At 49.8% G+C, this 17,391-nt stretch overlaps 1 protein-coding gene across 1 annotated transcript in view; it reads left to right on the top strand.

The window, feature by feature from the left end:
* The first annotated feature begins 255 nt into the window (after positions 1-255).
* The window catches only part of ATXN10 (ataxin 10), a 148,951-nt gene continuing 131,815 nt past the window's right edge, over positions 256-17,391 (top strand). The window contains exons 1-2 of the mRNA XM_040490560.1: positions 256-447; positions 7,539-7,621. The gene's annotated coding sequence lies outside the window, so the exon portion shown is untranslated. The remainder of the gene's footprint in view (positions 448-7,538; positions 7,622-17,391) is intronic.

Genomic DNA, 17,391 nt, shown 5'->3' with positions numbered 1-17,391 from the left:
CAAGTTACTTCAACTCCCCTCTTCTTCAGTTGGGTTTTTACTAAATAATATACGAAGAAGTTGGTAAGAATGGTACCTGGCTCGGCACTCCGTAGATGTAGCTCTTTTATTTTGTGTTGCAAGCCAAGGAGCTGGGACAGACAGGCCGAGCCCGGCTCCCCACAGATAGAAGTATAAACCGTATTCTGGATACGACATGTGGAAATTCGACTTTTTTTTTTCCCTCTGGTTTGTAACAGTTCTGTCCTTTTTCAGAGAAACGGCACCCAGGACTATCTTCCAAAGAGTCCTGGACATCTTGAAGAAATCTTCTCATGCTGTTGAGCTGGCCTGCAGAGACCCCTCCCAAGTGGAACATCTCACTTCCAGTCTGCAGCTAATAACAGAATGCTTCCGGTGTCTCCGAAATGCCTGCATAGAGTGTTCCGTGAACCAGAATTCCATCAGGTAGTGCTCTTTGTGTGTGTGCACGCTTGTTCCGTCGTGCGGGTTTATCGGCGAGAAACAGCGTTGGTGTCGCAGTGCTAACCAGCGTTACCACGAGGCTCTGTTTTTACGTCTCCAGGGGAGAGGTGCTCTGCAGGCTTTGCCATTAGCGGCTTTTAGATGAGCACATGGATGGCACGACATAGGATAGAATGTTTTTAACCTTGGGGCTTATTTCAGTTTGTTATTTATACAGTAAAACCTTCGATCGCGAGTAACTCGTGTGAGGGCTCCGCAAGACCAGCAAACCTTTCCGATACGTTTTTAATTGATAAATGAGCGATGTCTTGCAATATGAATAGTACATGATGCCAGATGTCACGTGATCACAACTGAGCCAGTGTTTCTTCTCTCTCTTGCTCACGGAGGGACTGTGGGTGATCATCTCCCGTGCTCGGATGCTCAGTCTCAGGCCGTGGTGTTTGGCAGAAATCAGTGATTTTTCAGGACGTTGGAAGGTGCCCACAGCTGACACTAGTGTCTTTTTTTTTTTGGTCACTTCAAAGCACCTGTGGACAGTCCTTTGCTTTTCCAGACAAGAGTGAGCTTAGAAATGCTTTGCTTCCTTCTAGCTCAGGCTGCCTGCAGTTCTAGACCCTTTCCCCTGGTGCCTTATTGCCAGTTACATTAAATACGGTACATGACAAGACTTTATTAATACTGCACTGTAGCCTACATCGCTGCGAGCATCTGCAGTGGCCCCCAGGCAGAAGAAGATTCCATTGAGCCAATGACAGCAGTGATTCCATTAGTGGTAGTGAAAGTCGTCCTACACAGTAACCCTCCCCTCTCTGGTCTCCCTCACACCAGCCACGAAGGTTTTCCAAGGTCAGTGCAGGTTAATTTGTTTTTCTTTATATTTTTAATGTTCTTTAAATTATTTTGTATTACATTACAGTATTGTAATCATTTTTATAGGAATATTTTTGGGTTGTGAAATGAATCATCTGAGTTTCCGTTATTTCTCACGGGGAAATTAGCTTTGGTATACAATTGCTTTGGATTACAAGCATGTTTCCAGAACGAATTATACTCGCAAACCAAGGTTTTACTATATTTCTAATGTGTTATGAGGTATTTGGTTATAGTTATGTAGCACAGTGATTTTAACCTAATTTTGATTCTCTGATCCTAGATTCTCCCTTTCTAAAGGCATATGCCGTTCTGGACCTCACTTTTCTTAGTTGGAAACGTTTTACTTAGTTTTAATCTCTTTAATTCATTACCCTTGTGTTTGCTTTGAACAAGGAGCATGTCTTGTACGTTTCTGAGATCACCTGTCTTAAGATTTCCTTAAGATTGTGCAAGGTTGGAAACTCTTTCCACCCATTTTATAAGGTGCACATTTAAAAAAATTTTTTTTAAATGTATGTTTATTTTTGACAGAGAGAGAGAGAGAGAGAGAGAGAGAAACAGCATGAGCGGGGGAGGGACAGAGAGAGGGAGACACAGAATCCGAAGCAGGCTCCAGGCTCTGAGCTGTCAGCGGGGCTCAAACTCATGGACTGAGATCATGACCTGAGCTGAAGTTGGATGCTTAACCGACTGAGCCACCCGGGCACCCCATTTCTTAATTTTTTTAATGCTTATTTATTTTGAGAGAGAGACAGAGCATGAGCAGAGGAGGGACAGAGAGAGAGGGAGACAGGATCCAAAGCAGGCTCCAGGCTCCGAGCTGTCGGCACAGAGCCCGATGCGGGGCTTGAACTCACGAACCGCGAGGTCACGACCTGAAGTCGGACGCCCAACCGACTGAGCCCCTCAGGTGCCCCAAAGGTGCGCATTTTTTAAAGTAGTTAAGAAGATGAGCAAGAGAACTGCCAGGCACTGTTCTTATTCTTTGCCTGCTACTAACTCTCTCTTCCCAGAACTGAGCACCTTTCCTCTGATTTAATGGAATCTGCTTTTTATTACACGTTTTTTCTTGAGATGAAGTCAGAAACCACAGAGAGCATGCTCAGCTTCCTTTCCTGGACTTGAATGTAGACAGAGCCTCCAGGCCTCCGTCACTGCTGTGGTGGGCAAAGTTGGGCTGGTCCAGAAGCCACTTGAGGGACCCCCTTTGCTGCCTAGACAGTCTTATACCTGGGGCTTTGATGTGATGAATGAGATTTTTAAGATCAAAGGAGAGGGGGGAGAAATGCCAGGTTGTGTAACTTTAGTACCAAACAGAGCCTGCTGTCCATTTGCAGATAAATGCCTAGAAACAATAATAAGGTCGCTAATAATAGTTACCATGTAAAAACATAACTAGTTGGTGCTAAGCAGCAGTGGGCAGGGACTAGTGTGTTTTGTCCATTTCCTGGCAGAGAGGCCCTCCTGCGTGATGGGGGAGGGATAGGAGAGCCTTAGGATGGAGACTCTGACTGTGGGCAGGCGGACTCATCCCGTGCTTTGCCAGCCTCGTGGGGAAGGAAGCGAGCCTTCGGTGGGCCTGCCCTACGCCCAGGCTTTGTCCCAAGGGCTTGACCTGCAGGGTCTTGTTTTGTTTTTAGAACAAACCCAAGAAATAGCATGCTACTATTTTTCCATTCTTAACAGAGAAGAAACTGTGACTTGGGGTATGGAACTTGTCTGAACAGTAGAGCCAGGGAACCTTCTCTGTGACTCCACAGCTGCCCCAAGTGCTCTGTGACACCCGTTGACCCTGTTGTGTGTGATTGCTCCGTCCCTTAAACGGCCACGGGACCCTGAACGAGAGCCTCGGCGTCCCTGAGCCGGGCAGGCCGTGTCTCCCACACAGGCCGTCAGGAGTGTCCCGTGAGCTTACTCCTGCAGACTGCAAGTGTGCTGCGTCCGTGGGTTTTGCACCTGCTCGGGAATGGGGCGGTACGATGAAAGTGGATGAGGATATGTCTTTCTTGGAAATGAATTCTCATTTTCTTTTTCTGAGTGTAAAAGTAATACCGAAACTGTAACAATTCAAACATTACAAGAGTAAACTCTATGGCAGATGAAATGTCAGCCGTCTTCCGGAGGGGCCGTCAAAGCCCACACTGTGCTTCGTGGCCGTGGGATCCCGCTCGCACGCAGCTTACGCTTAGGGGTGAAGTGAGAATGGACATTAGAAGGTGTTCGTTTTTCTGCCTCTTTCCTTCTAGGGTTGTGTTATTATTCACAGTTGATCTTCGAGGGAAGTTCCGACCGGTTAAGGCACCAGCTCCTGGAAAAACCATTTTTCTGGTCAGAAACACAAAAGATTCTAGTAAGGACTTCAAAGTCGACCTTAGCTAATTTCCGAGCCTGTCGGGATTCAGATTGCAGCTGTTGTGGAGTTTTCTGGCGCTTTGTGTTAAGTTATGAAGGAGTTAATCAAAAGGTGTGATGCTCTCCAGGCCTTTTACATCTTCTGTCCGGACGCTGCCCTTGTGTAGACCAAGGTTGTGTTCTGCACATATGGAGTGTATAACACGGCGAGGCAGACAATCGGAGTCCAGTGAAATTTTAGGAAGTTCTCAGCACTACCCAAAGCAGTTAGTTCCGCAGGCCGGTGTAAACCCTGCTGCGGGGGTCGCTACACTCTTACCCTCAAGAGCCAGGGAGATGGTTCAGGCTTTGTGATCGCTGTCCCGGTTTCTGAGTTCTCCTGTTGTGGTGTGAGAGCAGCCACAGGTAACACGTGACTGAATGCCCGTGGCTGCGTTTAAATTTGAGTTTGGTAAAATTTTCATCTCATGAAATTACAGGTTTTTTTCTTTTCTCTTTCTCTCTTTCTCTTTTTTTAATTCAAGAACTCTGGCCATATAGAAATAGGCCGTGGGCACATTGGCCCGGTGACCATCTGGCCGTATAGAGGCAAGAGCAGGAACGGCCTCTTTTCCTATACTGGTCTGACAAGTAAAGGAGGAAGGAACAGTGGCTCTCTGACCCCCTGGCCTTGGGGAAGGGAGGGAGGACCCTCCCCGTGTACCCACTAGCCCCGGAAGGAAGTATCTTGGCTCCGGTCTGATTCGTGTTGAGAAATGAGGCAGGTCGGGAGCTGCGTCGGTTTCCTTTGCTGCTGACAAATTACTGCAAACCGATGGCTTCAAACAGCAGAAATTCGTTGGCTTCATAGTGCTGGAGTCACAAGTCCAAAACCAGTCTTGCTGACCTTAAGTGAAGGTATCGGCAGGGCTGGCTCCTTGTGGGGTCTCTAACAGAGAAGCCGTTCCCTGGTTCTTCTGTCTTCCTGAGGCCGCCCGCCCGTTTTCCTTGGCTCATGGCTCCGTCCTCCCCGTCTTCAAAGCAACACTGTGGCATCTTCCGGTATCTCTTTCCGGCCCTGACCATCCTGTATCCCTCTGGTAAGCACTCAGGATCACATGATGCCCACACAGATCATCCAGGATAACCTCATCATCTCAAAACCATTGATTTAATCGCCTCGAAAAAGTCTCTTGCGGTGTTTTCTGACCAACTTTGAGTCTTTGGCAGTAGCTGGGGGTCCAGCAGTTTAGTTCTATTTGGACCTATCTGGAGTTAGTGGCATCAGATCTCATAACTTAAAAGACTCAGTCCCACCGGATGGCCTTGCTTCAGATGTGAACGGGGTACCTGAGCTACATCTCTGCCTAGCTGACTACAAATTTGGAGGTTCCCGTGACACCCCTCAGATATGGTAATCCAGTATAAAGGCTCACAGAACTCAGGGAAGCCTTTACATCCTGTCCCCAGTTCACCATGAAGGATACAACTTAGGGATGGCCAAACAGAAGAGACGTGTAGGACAGGTGGGGGGCCACAGGGCTCTGTGCCCTCCCTGGGCCCGTCTGCATCCTCCTGGCGTTCTGTTGTGTTCACCCAGCCAGACTGAAGGTTTCCAGACTTCCGCGTAGTAGGGTTTTTACGGAGGTTCCTTCACATAGGCTTGATCATTGTCTGTTGGCGATGAACCTTGCTCTCCAGACCCCGTCCTCCCCAGAGGTCTGGAGGTTGGGGTGAAAGTTACAGCCCCTGATCACTTGGTTGGTCCCTCCTCCCCGGCAGCCAGGCCCCCTGTGAAGCTACCCGGAGACCCAGTAAGAGTCACCTTATCAGCATAAGGTCACGTATGGTTGAACGGGGCTTGTCGTGAGTAACGGAAGACACTCCTGACCACACCAGAAATTCCAGGGGTTTTAGGAGCTCTGGGCCAGGAACTGGGGCCAAAGACCAAAAGTATTTTTCTTCTTATACCACATCCCTTTGGCCATGTGAGATAATGTATTAACAGGTTCCAGAGTTTGGGATGTGGACACCTCTCGGGGCCATAATTTTCCTACCACAGCCCACCCTTTGGCCCCTAAAGATTGACGTCTGTTACGTGTGCAGAAAGCATTCATCCCTTCTCGAGGTCCCCACGTGTTTGACCCTGACAGCATCAGCTCAAGTACAGAATCTCCTCTAAGTCATCAACTGACAAGTTCCAAATCTCCGTATCCAGTCATGTAAAAATTACTTACGGCTCTGACTCTGGACGCACTCCATCCTGGGGCAGAATTTCTCTTTGTGCACATGTGAAGCTAGACAAGTTATCTGCTCCCCAAAGACAAGTTATCTGCTCCCCAAAGCCTAAGGTAACAGTTTTAGACATTCTCCTTTGAGAGAGGAGAAAATTGAAGGAAAAGAGGAATTACTGATCCCAAGCAATTTCAGAATTCCGTTGAGCAAACTCAGGTTTCAGGGCCTGGGAAGAATCCTGTGTGGCTTGAGGCTGTGCCCCCAGCCCTCCCCTCAGCATCACCCTTCCTTTTTCTTGAAGGGTAGCACACGTTTGCCCCTGAGTAGTTGGATCAGCCTACTTCCTGCCTGTAGAATTTGGGGAGTCTGATTTCATCCTTTCTCGGTGCATTTTGTCCACGCTGGCAGAGTTTCTACCAGTAGAACCTTTCCAACAACCTTGTGGGTCTCACCTGTATGTCATGGGGATTCACGCCATCAGACAAGATGGCCCTCCATAGAGCCTTTAACCCCATCTCTATTCCTGGGTCCTGCTGCGGTGACGGAGGGGAGTGAGTCCCACCCTTACCTCTTCAGAGAGCTCCCCCCGCCGTGTGTCTGAACACTCTGACCTTTTGATCCTTCCAAGTCATGAGCAAAAGGTTGTCCGGAAAGGTTTGGCTCTCTCCAGAGCACACTTTTCTTGACAGTCTGTCCCAGTTGTAGCATCTTTTGCGGTCTGGCTAGACTGAGTTTCCTGAAGCAAGACCTGGTTCCCTTTCCACCTCCTTTATTTCTCCCCTTGGCGTCACTGTATTATACGCAGCAAGAAGCAGTCAGATCACACGTCCCGCATGTCGCTTGGAAACGTGCTCAGCCGAATGTCCAGGTTCCTCATTTTGCTAAGCTTCTTCCCCTGTGGAGGAAGGGCCCCCTTTCCCTGGTTTCTGATGATCGGTTCCCTCACTTCTTCCTGAGCCCTCACCGGCGGTGCCTTTGGTGTCCACACACCTACCCACGGCATCAGAGCTTTTCATCCTGCGCCTCCCAGTTTTGCCCGCCCCGGCCCGGTGCCCAGTCCCCGGTCCCACAGCCGCACGCACTGTTCAGATGTTTCTTCACGGCGCACCTCTGCTTCTGCTCCCAGATCCGCGTTAGTTTCCTGCTGCTGCTCTGACGGATTACCCAATGTTGAGTGACGTAACACAACACGGGTCTGTTACCTTCTGGTGTAGGAGTTCAGGAGGCTGAGTTCCCTCTGGAGACTCCCGGGGAGAATCCTTTTCCTGGCCTTCCCCGGCTTCTAGAGGCCGCCTGTGTTCCCCGGGCTCGCGGCCCCTTCCCGGACTCTGACCCTCTAGTATTCTGCTTTCAAGAACCCTCGTGACCACATCGGGTCCACCTGGTTAATCCAGGATAATCTGTCCATCTCAAGATCCCGAATCTCCTCACAACCTAGAGTCCCCTTTGCCACATAAGGTGACGCGTCCACAGGTTTGGAGGTTATGGTGTGGACAGCTCAGGGCCACGATTCTGTTCAGTGCAGGAACCGTTAGCCAGTGCTCACGGCGCCCTTCCCTGGTTCATCATCTGAAATGCAGGTTTAAGAAAATCAACGTGTTTAACTTTCTTTTTTTTAAAACCTTTTACAGGAACTTGGATACAATTGGCGTCGCTGTCGATTTGATTCTTCTTTTCCGTGAACTGCGGGTGGAACAGGAATCCCTGTTGACAGGTAACTTGCAGTATGATTCACGGGTTATTTGTGTCTTTGAAACGGGTTTAAAAACTACAACTTGGAGTGTTACATCGTTCATTAAAGCAAATGTGTCGTGTTTCATGATACAGAGAAACTTATTTAGTGATGTTAGTGAATTTCCATAAAAAAGTGGCAACGGTTTCCTTTCCTCCCTCTGTTGTGGGCTGAACTGCGCCCCCCCCCCCCAACCTGTCCCCAGATCCACATGGCGGAGTCCCCATCCTGTAGCGCTTCAGAATGTGGCTATATTTGGAGACCAGGCCTTTGAAGAGATAAATAAGGTAAGATAAGTAATCCATTATGACTGGTGTCCTTGTAAGAAGAGGAGGTCAGAACACAGACACGCAGAGAGACGACGACCACGCGAGGACACGGGGAGGGGACAGCCATCTGCAAGCCCAGGAGAGGGATTCAGAAGGAACCAGCCCTGCCCACACCACGACCTCGGGCTTCTAGCCTCCGAACTTAGAAAATAAATTCCCGTTGCTTCAGCCACCCACTCTGTGGTGCTTCGTTATGGTGGCCCTCGCCAAGTAATGGTGTCTCTAAGGATGTGTGAAGGTGGCGTGTCTGTTCTTGGTGCTGAGTGTGCTCTGAACAGTGACCAAAGCAGGCAGAAAATCTTTGCCTCAGTGTGTTTACAGTGCAGTGGAGGGAGTCTGGTGCTAAATATGTTACCTAAGTCAAATACCTGGCATGACTGAGGGAGTGTAGCTCTCTGACTGTTGGATAGCTGTTGATAAGGGATTAGGAGAGAAATCAAGCCTCTTGATTTGAAGATCAGGAAGCTTTTCTAGACTTTTTTGAATGTTTTTGGTTCTTAAGGTATTAGCATCCATACTTCTTCTTTGGACAGGGATCATTACTGTAATATCCTGTAAGAAAACAGAATTTTAACATATGATCTCTATCCAAGGCCTTGAAACGCTTCTGGGCAAACCCAAGTCATTTAATAATAAAATCTTAATGTAAATGTCCGGCTTGTAAGATTTACTAGATCGTGGATTAAACAAATTCTTTCTGATAATTCAGTAAATACGTCCTCTAAAGGAGAAATCCCCACAGGTGCCTGGGTGGCTCAGTTGGTTAAGCATCTGACTCGATCTTGGCTTAGGTCACGATCAGAGCCCTGAGTCTGGCTCTGTTCCGATAGCACGTGGAGCCTGCTTGAGGTTCGTTCTCTCTCCCTGCCCCCCGCCCTGCCCCCACCCCCATCCTCCCCACCCCGCCACTTCCCCACACACGCACATGCGTGCTCTGTCTCTCTCAAAATAAATAAATTTAAAAAAAAAATAATAAAGGTGCAATCGCCAGCAGTTTGTAGAATGTGATCTGATTTATAAGTTGGTTTACATTTAGTTCTCGTTGCCTGTACTGACTCTCAACAGTGAGGCCTTTCACCTTCATGGTAATATACGTGCTACCGTTGGGGTCGGGGAGAGAACGAGACCGGGTAGTCTCTTCACAGGCAGAGAAACTGAGGCACAGAGCACAGGGGGCTAAATTAGCTGTCAGAGGTGCTGCCTGGCTCAGTTCAGTTCTCTTCCTGTTCTGTGATTCCTTAGCGTTCTCATTTTTAAAACGCCTTTGTTAAAATTCCTGCGTCTCTACCTGGTTGAAAGTTCTTCTTTTGGGGAATCGCAGTGATCTTTTCAATTAATTAAGTTGTCTAAGACTCTGCACACAAAGCATTTGCTCTGCGTTTTTTTGAACAGCTCTGATTCCTCAGGTATTCTCGAGAAACCGATAGGGTGTAGGATTCGGTTGGAGGGCATTTTGAAGACGTGCTATGCTCAACGGTCTTTTTGTAGCTTCATTTTGTGGCGAAACGGAGGCCTCCGCGCTCAAGTCGGGGGAAGACAAATCGGCAGCGAGATCCAGGTTGCGCTCTGTTGCGTGGAAAAGCCTCCGGTTTTGAAGCCTGTGTGTGGCGGGAGAAGGGGAGCTGGGAGCGGGCCGCGTCCCGTAATGACCCGAGGCCTCCTGGCGTGGTGGACGGTGTGGCCCTGGCAGCACCGAAGCGGGCGGACGTGCGTTTCCCGGGACGGATTCCCAAATGAGGCACCCCGGGGAGGCAGGGCGCGCACGCTGCGACCGAGTAACTGCCAGAGCCAGCGGCCCGCCGCCGGGCCGTTGAGCCCCATCCCTGCGCCCCCGCGCGGCAGCGCTGCTCCCGAGATGGCCCCTCGCCCGCCGCTCCCCGTCCTTACGGCAGCGCATCAGGCGCCCTCCTGTCTTCCCCGGGCTCCAGGGGCCCCTCTGCTCTACCCCAGACGCGCCACGGGAGACTTGCTGTAGGGTGTTCACGCGATCAAAGACTGTTTTACGGGACTGAGTTTTCTCTTCGCCGAAGCGAGTAGGCGATCCGACGAAAAACTTAAAGGAGCTGATTGCTGAGACTTTTCATGACCGGATTTGTCGTTGATGAATACATTGGCTGTGTGGTTGGTGGCCTGGCTTTTCATTGATACGTGCCAGTCAGAGGGCAGATCTTCAGACACCTGTTTGTGTTGTGTTGTGTTGTGTTGTGTTGTGTTGTGTTGTGTTGTGTTGGTGTGTTCAGAGTTGTTTGCCGGGTTGGCGGCTGTATTTGTTTTTGTTTTTTTTAATTTTTTTTTTTTTTTAACATTTATCTATTTTTGAGAGAGAGAGAGAGAGAGAGAGAGAGAATGAGCGGGAGAGGGGCAGAGAGGGAAGGAGACACAGAATCCGAAGCAGGCTCCAGGCTCTGAGCTGTCAGCACAGAGCCCGACACGGGGCTCGAACCCACAAACCGTGAGATCGTGACCTGAGCCGAAGTCGGGCGCCCAACGACTGAGCCACCCGAGTGCCCCTTGGCAGCTGCGTTTGTATTAGTTTCATTAAGTGATACGTTTCTTACTGACGTGAGACTCACAAGCACACGGGTAAGCACTTGCGGGTGAACCTTTGAGCGGCATTTGGGGCAGTCACCATGTTGTGCGACCACCAGCTCAAACCGCGGAAACTTTCGTGATCCCAAAAGGCAACCCTGTGCCCCCTGAGCTGCTGCTTTCCGCTTCCCCTCCCCTGAGCCCTGGCTGCCGCTGGTCTGCGTTCTGTCTCTACGGGATTACCTCTTCTGGATTTCTCCCGTGAGTGGAATCAGGATTATTGGACCTTCTTTGGCTTCTTTCGCTGAGCAGAATGTTGTCCAGAGTTTATCCCCATCGTAGCCTGTGTCAGCACTTTATTGTTTCAGATGACTGAACAACATTCCATCGTGTGCACGTAGCAGTTTGTTCACTCGGTGCCGGACGTGGGGTCGTCTCCACCCTTTGGCTGTTTGGATCGGTGCTGCTCTGAGCAGGCACGGGTGTGTCCCGTCCGAGTACCCGTTCTCCATTCCTTGGGTACATCAGGAAGAATTTCTGGGGCAGTTTTATATTTAAATTGTCAAGGAACTGCCAAACTTTTCTCAGCGGCTGAACTGTTTTACGTCTTTACTGAGAACGTACATCATTCCGGTTTCTCTATGTCCCTGCCGACTTTTTTTTTTTTTTTTTTTTTTTTTTTGGATTCTAGTCACGCTGACGTTTGTGCAGTGGTGTCTCATCGCGATTTGCATTTTCCTCTTGAGGAATGATGCCGAGCACCTTCTTAGGCGCCTGGTTTGGCCATTTGTAGATCTTCTTTGGGGAATTACCTGTTTGGGTTCTTTGCCCAGCTGTTCATTGGGCTGTTTGTCTTTCTTGTGGGTGAATCTCAAGAGTTATTTGTATATTGTGCATACTGAGAATTGCGGTGAATCTGTAGATCCATTTGGGGAGACTTGGCCATCTTCGTGACCCTGAGTCTGGTCCGTGAATGTGGACCGTCTCTCCACGCATTTAGGTCTGTAAGTTCCGGTTGTGTTGGCTTCAGGCGGATCACGTGTGTTTATAGGCAGAGTGGGAGGATATTACTGAGGCAAGGAGGAGAAGGGACGTCAAAAAGGTATTTCTCACTCCTTGGGAAAGGCAGTTCACGGTATTCCTGAATTTATTTGGAATTGAGCAGTGAAATTTGGACTCAACAATGAAACTTAAAGAAGTTTTATAGTATGTTAGTTCAAGCGTAACATAAGCCTTGTAAAAAGTATTCTGGTTCTTTCTTTTTTTTTTAAATTTTTTCATGTTTGTTTATTTTTGAGAGACAGAGTGTGAGCTGTCAGCACAGAGCCCGCCACCGGGCTTGAGATCGTGACCTGAGCCGAAGTTTGACGCTCCAGTGAGTGAGCCACCCAGGCGCCCCAAAAGTATTCTGGTTCTTAATAAAGCGCCCATACTGTGTTGTGACTGTTTCTCTGTGAGAATCGTCTTTTTGTGGATTTTTAGCAGGGTATCTGTGCCAGCTTTTTGTTACCACTCTTGAGGTAAAAACTGTAATTACATTGTCAAAATAATATTTAGAGTATTATTTTCAGAGAATAATTGCAGTGGTGTGACGAATATATTATGCTCATCAAATTTTATGTAAACACAAGCATGAGTTATTTTAATTGAGTTATTGGTGTTGTTTTTGGCCTTTATTTTCTAATCTGTAAAAATGATGTTGGGATTTTTGAGGGGCTTTGTAACATTTGCAATATTTACACAGATCAGTTGATAAGCTGTTTGGTCAAAGTAAACGGCCATTTGTACTTGTCTGGGGTTTCTTTTCTTGCCACTAGGACATCTTTAAACCTTTTCCTTCCTGGAATCGTGTTCTGATTCAGAGTGCTAATTTTTAGCTGCCTGATGAATTGTTAGGTCAGTTGGCTTCCAGACCAACTTATATTGTTGGCTGTGTGTGTGTGTGTGTGTGTGTGTGTGCACAATTTTACAAAGATTTGACTGTTAACATTCTAAAATACTCAGTGAAAATATAAAGGGCATTTTAAATTGTGATTTAAGATTAAAAACGAGGATCTAACTTTTCACTGTAACCATTTTCCGTAACTCGTTACGGAGTAATTTTTAAAAACTCAGGAAAGTGGAAAGAAAAGTAGTCATCGTGTACACGCAGGCTGCTTGAGACAAACACTTGACGTTTTTTAGTCCTTTCTCAGTGTTCGTACGTATGGGAATGACTGTGTACTTGGAATTCTGTATCTTGCATCTTTTGGATCGTAATGTTAACTCTGGTCAGTTTTGAAGTTCTTGGTTCACCGTTTCCTTTGTATTTTTTTTTTGTTTTTTTGTCCTCCTCTCGGTGTTGGCGATCCCCGGCCACAGTTCGACCATGTTTGAGCCAGGAACCGTTGAATTACTGTGTAAGTGAGGGGCGCAGGCACATTACACACCTTACCTTCCTTAATCTTCGTGGCTACTCTGCCTTTGAGGTGTTGGAGGAACAGCGCGTCCCGTGCTCAGCCAGGGATCAGGTGATAGGACTCGAAGGGAGGGCCAGATCCCCTGAGAGCCTGAGGACAGAGGACGGGAGCCCTGGGCCCCGACCCGCAGGCCGGCCCCCTCCTCTGGCAAAGCAGAGGCCTAGAAAGCTTAAAGACTTCGGAAGTCCCCCCCCCGCTCTTGAAATTGCCCTCTGGTTGCTGATGGGTGGGCAGGGGGATCCTTTCGGGGAGCAAAATCTTTCATTTCGGCTCCTTCTCCTGTGACTTGTTACCTTGATCAGCCTCGATTCCCACCCTGGGGAAGAGCCACCGGCCTGCTGCTGCTTTTGCCCCGGGGCGGGCTGTGTGATGGGGTTCTGGTTTGCCCCGTGTAAAAGGCGTAGATGTCAATACCTGCCTCCCAGGTTGTCGCGGGGGTTAGAGGAGGTGCTCCCGGTGGATCCTCCGCAAGCGTCAGTTACCGCCTCCGTTCTCGCTGCCGCTGTCCCTCAGCCCTCGCTTCTTGGCGCTCAACCCTTGCTGGTGTTTACTTCCTCGGAAGCGTCTCGGTCTCTTTCCGCTCAGGATCTCGTCACATGCCATTCCGCCTGCATGGGCCGCGCTGGCCCCGACGTGAACCGCTTCCAAAACGGTGAGCAAACAGCAGGGCGCGGGCGTCTCCGCCTCGGCACGCATGCCACGCATAGCTGGGGCGCGGCCCTGGGAGGCCGAGGCCCGGCCAGCAGGGGCCTTTTAGGTATGGGGTGTGTCGCCAGGAGGGGGCTGGGACTGGCGTTTCGGGGGAGTATCTGGTTACCGCAAAGGACAGAAGTATTTCAAGCATTTCCCCGGCCAGCATTGCGGTGCCCGTGTGAACCGTACGGACACCGGCTTGCTCCCGTCAGCCGGCTGGCCTTGAAGGCGCGCAGCGCGGCCTCGGTCGTGGCCGGCCCCTCACTGGCCACCGATTTGTGTGCTCGCTCTGTGCCTCTTTTCTTCATCTGTGAAATGTGGACGGTGCCGTCCGCCTTAACTATGAAGATACAGTAAGAACCCGCGTAAATCCCACCTGCACGTCACGGGAGCGATTGCTGCGCGCTGGACGTCGTTCTGGCTCCTCGGCCACCGTCACTCACCCTGGCGTCCGGGTCCTGTGTGGCGTTGCCAGGCCCGGGTGTCCGTGCGTCGGGCCCAGCTGAGCGGCAGGCGGGACGAGGAGGCAGGGACTCGCTCCCCACTCGCGTCTCCCTCCCAGAGCCCTACCTGCGCCCACCTTCCGTTGCTTTCCCCGTCGGCCTCGTTTTGTTTCCCCCGGGGGGGGGGGGGGGGACCGTCATCAGCTGGCCAGGCCTTGTCCACGCCCCCTCCCTAAGGTGTCCCCTGTGCTCCCGAGGCATCCATGGTCGCCGGGCGGCCCCTTTCCCCAGGGGCCTGGCTCCCAGCCCTGCGGAGCCCCTGCAGGTCCTGGGCTCTCAGAAGCTCCCCCTGGTGCCGTCGGTTCCGAGGGTGGTACCTGTTTCCTGTAGCCCCGGGGTCTGTGTTACCTCAGTGTTGCCTTTGTAGCGTATCTGATTCCTGATAGCAGGTTTTCTTCGTTGAAACGACTAGTTCGGTTCTGTTCGCCTGATGTCCTGCCTGAGCTATGATCCTGCTCTAAGGCCTGTGCTTGGTGCCTCTTCTCTTGCTCCCACATGGGCCCCCTGTCCCTTCCTCCCTCTCTTCCCCACTCCTCCCTCCTGCTCTCCCTTGTCTCCATCTGCTCTGCTGGAAAGGGCACGTCCAGGAGATGGAAACTTGAACGCCATAACTTGAACGGGGACAATTTAATGTAAAGAACTGCTGACTGTCACAAAGTCTTGAAATACAGGATTGGGGCACCTGGGTGACCCAGTCGGTTAAGCGTCCGACTTCGGCTCAGGTCACGATCTCACACAGTTCGTGGGTTCGAGCCCTGTGTTGGGCTCTGTGCTGACAGCTCAGGGCCTGGATCCTGCTTCGGATTCTGTGTCTCCCTCTCTCTGCCCCTCCCCCACTCATGCCCTGTTTCTGTCTCAAAAATAAACACACAAAAAAATTAAAAACAACAGAGGATCTGGCCAGTGGGGAAGTCGTGGGGAGGCGGTGTCGGCGGAACTTGCTGGAAATCCACCCTCTGGGGTGCAGGGGCAGGTCGTTCACAGGGAGGTATCCTGACTCGGAACTTGCTCGGAAGCATCCCGAGGAAGTTCTCGGCTGCTGGACACGCCCGGTCGGTCACAATTTGCCGGAGCAAATCACTGGAGAGACTTGACCGCAGCGGGCGGATGCCAGAGAAGCAGCGTGCTGCAGGAAGCCTGGCGAGGCCGAACTTGCCAGCCGGCGAAGGAGACTTCCCGGAAGGGCCCGTCTGCCCTTTGGCAGGGCAGGCGGTGGAGGGTTTACGAAACCGGCGCCCACTCGGAAACCTAGTAAACCCGGCCCGCGCACGGCTCTCGGGGATGTCCGGGAGGCGCCGGGTTTAGAGAGCCCTCGGCTGGGCCACACCACCTTCTCATAGGTGCTCGGGTGTCATCTGGCTGATTTTTGCCAGTCCGGCGGGTGTGTCGTAGAATCTTGGCCTTTTCCATGGGGTTCAGCACTTCCTATATTTTGCCTTTTGGAGATCTTTATTAAGCGTTGTTTCAAATCCCCCCTCCCGTTTTTTAAGTCAGATTTGTCTGTCTTTTTACCGACTCACAAAAGCTCAAATCCTGCGGTAGTTACGTGTTTCTGTTACGTGTTCATTCACATCTTTTCCTGTTCTATGGATGGTTTTTGTTTTTTAACCCTAGGATGTTAACGCTTTTGAGAAAAAAGTGTTAGTTTTGATGTAGTCTAGGTGGTTAATGCTTTTCTTTATGGTATTATTTTGTGTGTTTTGTTTAAAATCTCTTACTCTGCAGTGTTGTTTTCTAAAAGCTTTCTAGTTTTACTTTTTTACGCTTAGGTTAGTGCTTGGAGTTGAATTTTCTGTGTCGTGTGGGGCAGGAGCCCAGTTTCCATTTTTTATACTGGTACCGACCGTTGCTTACTGGTTTCTGAAAACAAATCTTCTTACCTCGTGATTTTCAACAGCGTCTCAGCCGTCGGCTGTTTATATCATGACGTAAATTTTAGAATCATCTTGTCAGATTAGAGATGCCCACACAAACATATAGATGTTCTCTGATGTGTAAAATGACCACACACACACACACAGACACACACACACACACCCTGTGGGGAATTCAGACTCAGATTGCATTTGATTTCTAGAGAAAAACGGATTCCTGTCCTCTGTGAACGTGGTATAATTCTTTACTCCATCAAGTTTAGAATCTTTTTTCTTAGTGGCACTGGGCATCATTTTTAGTTACATTTTTGATGCTTTTTTCTTTTTAATGTTTATATATTTATTTTGAGAGAATGAATGAGAGAGAGGGAGAGAGAGATGTGAGTGGGGGAGGGGCAGGGAGAGAGGGAGACATAGAATCCCAAACAGGCTCCATGCTGCCAGTGCAGAGCCTGACGTGGGGCTCGAACCCATGAACCGTGAGACAGTGACCTGAGCCAGAATCAAGGGTCAGATGCTTGACTGACTAAGCCACCCAGGCGCCCCATTTTTGGTGCTTTTACGAATAGGCTTCATTCTTGATTTTTATTGCTTGTTCCCTATATGTATGGAAGTATTACTGACTTTTTAAATATTGACTCTGCATCCAGAAGCTTTTGGGACTTACTAATTCAGACAACTTGTACGCCTAAAAGTGTTGTCCACATACATTAGAAATGACGTTTCAACCGTAGAGGAAAGCAAAAAAAACAGTTCAGTGTTGTCTCCTCCAGCGTTTGGCCTTTCTTCGTCTTGCCGGCCCGGATTGTCAGCGGAGTGCGGACTGGACGTGGTGATAGCAGGCACCTCCGTCTCCTTCCCTTTCAGAAGGAAGGCTCCTTCTCCGTCTGGCTGTTAACCATAACGTGCGCCTGGCGTTCTGTGTTGGGGACCCATTTTTAGGTTAAAGAAGCCCTCCTCTGTTCCTCGGTGGCTATGAGTTGTTCAGTTTGGCTTGTTGTTTAAAATTATGAACGGGTGTCGAATTTCACCAACTACGTCTTCTGCAGCCTTCGGGATGATCGGATCGTTTTGTCCTTTGTAGGTTGATGTGGTCGCTTACAAAGTTTGACTCCGGAAGGGTAGAGCAGTTTGTGGTGCAGGTGTGAGTGCGGCTTCCTCTCCAGTACAAGATTCCTCCTGAAGCACGGGTTTTGCATTTTTACTTCTGTTTGTTCTCTTCCTTTTCCATAGCGTGCGTGTTCAACTTGGATATCGGTCCCGGTGAGGCTGGCCGCACCGGCTTGGTTTGAGGGTCTGCTCTCTCTCTTCCCGTTCTTTGGGAGGGTTGTGTAAATTGGAAGTCTTTCTCCCTTGAGTGTGAGC

Source organism: Herpailurus yagouaroundi, unplaced genomic scaffold, assembly GCF_014898765.1.
Source record: "Herpailurus yagouaroundi ecotype Mexico unplaced genomic scaffold, PumYag 182, whole genome shotgun sequence".
Taxonomy (NCBI): domain Eukaryota; kingdom Metazoa; phylum Chordata; class Mammalia; order Carnivora; family Felidae; genus Herpailurus; species Herpailurus yagouaroundi.
This window is presented reverse-complemented; position numbering and strand designations above follow the sequence as displayed.